Source organism: Anolis sagrei, chromosome 1 (assembly GCF_037176765.1).
Source record: "Anolis sagrei isolate rAnoSag1 chromosome 1, rAnoSag1.mat, whole genome shotgun sequence".
Classification (NCBI taxonomy): Eukaryota; Metazoa; Chordata; class Lepidosauria; order Squamata; family Dactyloidae; genus Anolis; species Anolis sagrei.
Window position 1 is genome coordinate 4,674,775 of NC_090021.1, and position 6,971 is coordinate 4,681,745.

Here is a 6,971-nt window from a genome sequence, read left to right on the forward strand (position 1 = left end):
TGGGAAGTTTGGTCCAATTCTATCATTGGTGGGGTCCACAATGCTATTTCATTGTGGCTGAACTATGAATCCCAACAACCACAACTCCCAAATGGCAAGGTCTATTTTCTCCAAACTCTACCAGTGTTCACATTTGGGCATATTGAGTATCTGAGCCAAGTTTGATCCAGATCCATCACTGTTTGAGTCCACAGTGTTCTCTGGATTTAGGTGAACTACATCTCCAAAAACTCAAGGTCAGTGTCCATCTGACTCTACCAGTATTTCTCTTGGACATGGGAATTCTGTGTGCCAAGTTTGATTCAATTCCATCATTGGTGGAGTTCAAAAGGCTCTTTGATTGTAGGTGAATTATAAATCCCAGCAACTCCAACATTCCCAAATGACAAAATCAACCCCTTCCAACCTCACCAGTATTCAAATTTGGGCGTTTAAGGTATTTGTGCCAAATTTGGTCCAGTGAATGAAAATACATCCTGCATATTAGATATTTATATTACGATTCATAACAGTAGCAAAATTTAAAAAGTAGCAACGAAAATAACGTTATGGTTGGGAGTCATACAATGTGAGGACATGTACTAAGGGGTCGCGGCACTAGGAAGGTTGAGAACCACTGCTTTAAACAGAGGCTGGATGGCCATCTGTCGGGGGTGATTTGAATGCAATATTCCTGCTTCTTGGCAGAATGGGGTTGGACTGGATGGCCCATAAGGTCTCTTCCAACTCTTTGATTCTATGATACTATGAATGGGCCACAGCAACGCAAGGCAGTCTGTGTATATGTGCTTTGTGCTTTGTGTGTGTATATATATGTGTGTATATATTTGTGTATATGTGTATATATGTGTGTTTGTGTATATATGTGGTTTTGAGCACGTGTGCTGTGGCCCAGTCTGTGTATATGTTTTGTGTGAGTATATTGTGTATATATATGTGTATATATTTTTGTGTGTGCATATATGTGTGTGTTTGTGTATATATGTGGTTTTGCGTATGTGTTGTAATGCATTTTTTTGGCTTTTAAAGTCTCTTCTGCTGTGTTTTTCAATGTTTTTATGAGTGATGGACATTTGTTGGCCTGATAGGTGTCTTGTGTCCAAATTTGGTGGCAATTCGCCCAGTGGTTTTTGAGTTCTGTTAATCCCACAAACGAACATTACATTGTATTGTCGAAGGCTTTCATGGCCGGAATCACTGGGTTGTTGTAGGTTTTTCTGGGCTATATGGCCATATTCTGGAGGCAATTTTTCTCCTGACGTTTCACCTGCATCTATGGCAAGCATCCTCCAGCAGACAAGAATCCTTTGTCCCACCCTGGTCATTCCACAGATATATAAACCCATTTTCCCTACTTCCAACAGACCTCACTACCTCTGAGGATGCTTTCCATAGATGCAGGCGAAACGTCAGGAGAAAAATTGCCTCCAGAACATGGCCATACAGCCCGAAAAACCTACAACAACCTGAACATTACATTTTTATTTATATAGATGCGGCCCGCTCACTGTTACTGTGATTCTTCATTGCATTCTTATGTTTTGTGTTCATTGCTTATTGTATTCATAATGTTTTTGTATTTTACTGTGTTAATGCTTGCGTTTTGTTTTGTTTTTTATTGTAATTTACTGTACTGTAATTTACTGTTTGGTCTTGACCTCATGTAAGCTGCCCCAAGTCCCCTTTGGGGGAGATGGTGGCGGGATATAAATAAAAGTTGTTATTATTATTATTATTATTATTATTATTATTATTATTATGTGTCAGAAAGATGACACATATTAACTAGGTATTTTTTGATGACCAAAGTGTGAGTCAAGGACTGAAAAAGTTAGTAGCCCGAAGCCTGTTAGAGTTAGTGGGCCAAAGCTAGCGTCGCCCTGAGGAGCGTGAGTAAGCCAAAGCCTGTTAGTGTTAGGTTTGCCTTAGTGAGGGAACTCCTCAGTCAGTGTGAGGCTTCTCTGTGAGGTAGGGCTCATACTGTATGAGAAGGCCAAGTATGAGAGAAGCCTCGTGTGTAAAGCTCCAGCATAAAGGCTGCTGTATGTATAAAGCTACAATATATTTATTTGTGTTATGGAAACCTTGTTGTAAATAGTGCAACTATATTACCTTAATGAATTGTCTTTTGTGGCCAGAATCACAGGGTTGTTGTGTGTTTTCTGGGCTGTATGGCCATGTTCCAGAAGCATTCTCTCCTGATGTTTCGCCTGCATCTATGACTGGCATCCTTAGAGGACCTCACAACCTCTGAGGATGCCTGCCATAAATGAAGGTGAAACTTCAGGAGAGAATGCTTCTAGGACATGGCGAGACAGCCCAGAAAACACACAACAATCCACTGTATTCTTTTACTACATAGAAAAGCCTCCTATGAAAGAAATAACATTGGCTTGTGTGTTTTTGGGTTTGTTTGTTTTTTTACCCCTTTGGGCTGCTGCTAATGTGTTATTGCTAATGTGTTGCTCCATCTGAACATTAGGAAGAACTTCCTGACTGTGAGAGCCATTCAGCAGTGGAACTCTCTGCCCTGGAGTGTGGTGGAGGCTCCTTCTTTGGAGGCTTTTAAACAGAGGCTGGGTGGCCATCTGTCGGAGGTGCTTTCAATGAGATTTTCCTGCTTCTTGGCAGAATGGGGTTGGACTGGATGGCCCACGAGGTTGCTTCCAACTCTAGGATTCTATACATTTATAAGGAGGGGTCTTTTTCATGATGCCCACTCACCCAACAACCTGCAATGCCCAAGTTAAGTATCTTGGAAGGATAAACATGGTTATGTCTGATTCTGGGTTCTATGAATGGACCCATTAGGAAATAGATGGGAATGTGGGTGAACTACATCTCCCACCATCCAAAGCATTTCCTCCCCAAAACACACCAGTATTTAAAGTGGGTCAAGGTGGGTCTGTGTCCCAAGTTTATTCCAGATCTGTTTCCAGGAGGGTTCATTGTGCTCTTTGTATTTGGGTGAACTATAACTCCCATTGTCCTCCCAAACAACACTAATCCTTAATGGGGACAGGGGTGGGGGCCATCTAGAAAAATACAAGTATAGGCAGATGGATCAATATTTTATTTGAATAGATTTAATTTCAGCCTTTGCAGGAGTATAGGACTCAGCACCTTGGAGTGAGCATTGGATTGGAAGGCTTAAATTGTAGATTCCTGCATGGCAGGAAAGTAGGGTCAGACTAGATGACCTTTGAAGTCTCTTCCAAATCTAATATTGAGAAAGATGTAGTTTTAAATCAAATTTTCATGGATGCTTCCAATGACTGAAAGTCCCATATGTCCTGATTTGTTGTACTGGATCACACGTTGGACACTTACCAAATGTCTAGGACTGTGTGATGTATCGGCGTTTAATGCATGCAGATCCCAATAAGGTGGACTTTTGCAGCTGGCAGATGGTAATTTTGTCAGCGCCAATTGTGTTTGAGTGCAGGCCAAGGTCTTTAGGCACTGTACCCAGTGTGCCGATCACCACTGGGACCACCTTGACTGGCTTGTGCCAGAGTCTTTGCAGTTCGATCTTTAAATCCTCGTATTGTGTCAGCTTTTATTTATTTATTTACTTTATTTATATACCACTTTTCTCAGCCCTCAGGCAACTCAAAGCGGTGAACAACATCAATCCAAACATCACGGGACAAGTATAGGTTGTTTCTTTTCAATACTGCTGTCGCTTGGGATTGCAGCACTGACGATCCATACTTGGTTTTTTAACACGATCATGAGGTCAGGAGTATTGTGCTCCAAAATATCACTATTACATTTATTATTTTACTCTATCATTATTACATTTATTATTTTACTTTATTATTGTTGTTACATTTATAATTTTACTCTATTTATTATTGTTATTATTATTATTACATGTACTTTTTTACTCTATCATTACTACTATTATTACATTTCCATTATTTTACTCTATTTTTATTACATTTATTATTTTACTCTATTATTATTGGAAGGATATTGACATTGAAGAATCACAGAATCATAGAATCAAAGTGTTAGAAGAGACCTCCTGGGCCACCCAGTCCAACCCCATTCTGCCAAGAAGCAGGAATATTGCATTCAAATCACCCCCGACAGGTGGCCATCCAGCCTCTTTTTAAAAGCTTCCAAAGAAGGTCATGAGTTCGAAGCCAGCCCAGGTCGGAGTGAGCTTCTGACCAATTGTGTAGCTTGTTGTCAACCTTTGCAACCTGAAAGACAGTTGCATCTGTCAAGTAGGAAAATTAGGTACCACCTATTTGTGGAAAGACTAATTTAACTAATTTATGAGGCCATAAAAAGGACTCCAGCAAAGTACTCCAGCAAAAGCATGCGGGGAATACGGAAGTACTTCATCAGTATCCTAGATGGACCATGAAAGCGACGGCTCCCCTGGCAGCCAAAAAAGTTAAATAGCCTCTGACTGTCTGTCTTAATCTGTTGTGTGTCTTTGGCATTGAATGTTTGCCATATATGTGTACATTGTAATCCACCCTGAGTCCCCTGCGGGGTGGGAAGGGCAGAATATAAATACTGTAAATAAAGTATATAGGAGACTCCTCTGCAGGAGTCTCCCGTATCCCATGCAGCTGTGGACAAGTCTACATAGGGACCATCAAACGCAGCAGCATTGCCCAGACACGGATCAAGGAACATGAAAGGCACTGCAGACTCCTTCAACCAGAGAAGTCAGCCATAGCAGAGCACCTGATGAACCAGCCTGGACACACAGCGTATTATTATTTGAGAACACGGAAATGCTGGACCAGTCTCACAACCACCATGTCAGACTACACAGAGAAGACAATGAAATCCACAAGCATGTGGACAATTTCAACAGAAATAGGAAACCATGAAAACGAACAAAGGCTGGCTACCAGTATTAAAAAACACCAGAATCAAGACAGTAAAGAAAAAAACACCAGTCAAAAAACAGGAATATTCCAGACAGCTAACACCTCCCAACAAAGGATTCCTCCAGGCAGGAATCAACCAGGCTTTGAAGCTGCAAAGCCATTCAATTCTAATCAAGGTGGCCAATTGCAACACACATTTGCCTCCAGCAAACAGAGTTCTTTCTCCCACTCTGGACACTCCACAGATGTATAAACCTAACTTGCCTAGTTTCCAACAGATCTCGCAGCCTCTGAGGATGCCTACCATAGATGTGGGAAAAACATCAGAAGAGAATGCTTCTGGAACATGGTCATACAGCCTGGAAAACTCACAGCAACAAAGTGTATTGTTATTATGTATTATGGATGAATGCAAAGCTGGGGTGAAAATTGCTGGAAGAAACATTAACAACCTCAGATATGCAGATGACACCACTCTGATGGCCGAAAGCGAGGAGGAGCTGAGGAGCCTTCTAATCAAGGTGAAAGAAGAAAGCGCAAAAGCCGGGTTGCAGCTAAACGTCAAAAAAACCAAGATTATGGCAACAAGAATGGTTGACAACTGGAAAATAGAGGGAGAAACCGTGGAGGCCGTGACAGACTTTGTATTTCTAGGTGCAAAGATGACTGCAGATGCAGACTGTGGCCAGGAAATCAGAAGACGCTTACTTCTTGGGAGGAGAGCAATGTCCAGTCTCGATAAAATAGTCAAGAGTAGAGACATCAGACTGGCAACAAAGATCCGCCTAGTCAAAGCCATGGTATTCCCTGTAGTCACCTACGGATGTGAGAGCTGGACCTTCGGGAAGGCTGAGCGAAGGAAGATCGATGCTTTTGAGCTGTGGTGTTGGAGGAAAGTCCTGAGAGTGCCTTGGACTGCGAGAAGATCCAACCAGTCCATCCTCCAGGAAATAAAGCCCAACTGCTCACTGGAGGGAAAGATACTAGAGACAAAGTGGAAGTCCTTTGGCCACATCATGAGGAGACAGGAAAGCCTAGAGAAGACAATTATGCTGGGGAAAGTGGAAGGCAAAAGGAAGAGGGGCCGACCAAGGGCAAGATGGATGGATGGCATCCTTGAAGTGACTGGACTGACCTTGAGGGAGCTGTGGGTGGTAACGGCCGACAGGGAGCTCTGGCGTGGGCTGGTCCATGAGGTCACGAAGAGTCGGAGACGACTGAACGAATGAACAACAACAACAATTATGTATTATTATAATGTACTAGCTATACCCGCCACGTGTTGCTGCAGCCAACCTCTTTCTCTCCTTCCCTCTTTCCTTGCTTCCCTTTTTTTCTTTTCTTCTCTCCTTTCCTTCCTTCTCCTCTTCCCTTCCTCCCCCTCTTTTCTTTCCCTTCCTCTTTCTCCCTGTTCTTCCTTCTCTACCTATTCTTGTACTGCAACTCCTAGCAGTCCTCTTGATCCATCTATCTACCTATCTACCTATCTATCACTATCTAATCTATCTTTCTGGATGATTGCTGGGAGTTGCAGTCCAGGAATAGGAAATTGGAAATATGCGGGGATTGGGATGCTTTCAAAGAGATCCAAGGAGAAGAAAGCTTGCAGCTTGGAAGCAGTGCATTTGGATCCTCCTCCTCTCCTAAAGGGCCTGGTCTAGGGGATGCTGGGAGCTGTGGCTGTGGCCTCCCATGACTTAATTCAAAGTATAACACACCAACTAGGCTGCATCAAATAATTATTTCAATTTTCTCAAGAATGTCCATTCATATTTAAAGAGGGTATAAGTTAATCTCTTAATGAATGTGCTCCTGTTACACTATTTATTTATTTATTTACAATATTTCTATCCCACCTTTCTCAAACTCGAAGGTGACTCAAGGGAGCTTACAACCTGGCAGCAATTTGATGCCCAACAATATACAATTAAGAGAATTAAAAATATATACAATAAAACATATAAAACCAATGTTAGTCCCAAATTGTCCATAAATCGTCATGTGAGCAGTTCCAATGTTCACTTTTGTCTAATACCGTGTTTGACTGTTGCGTTAGATTACAAAGACTTGTTCAAATAGCCATGTTTTCACTTTTTTCCTGGAAAGTCAAGAGAG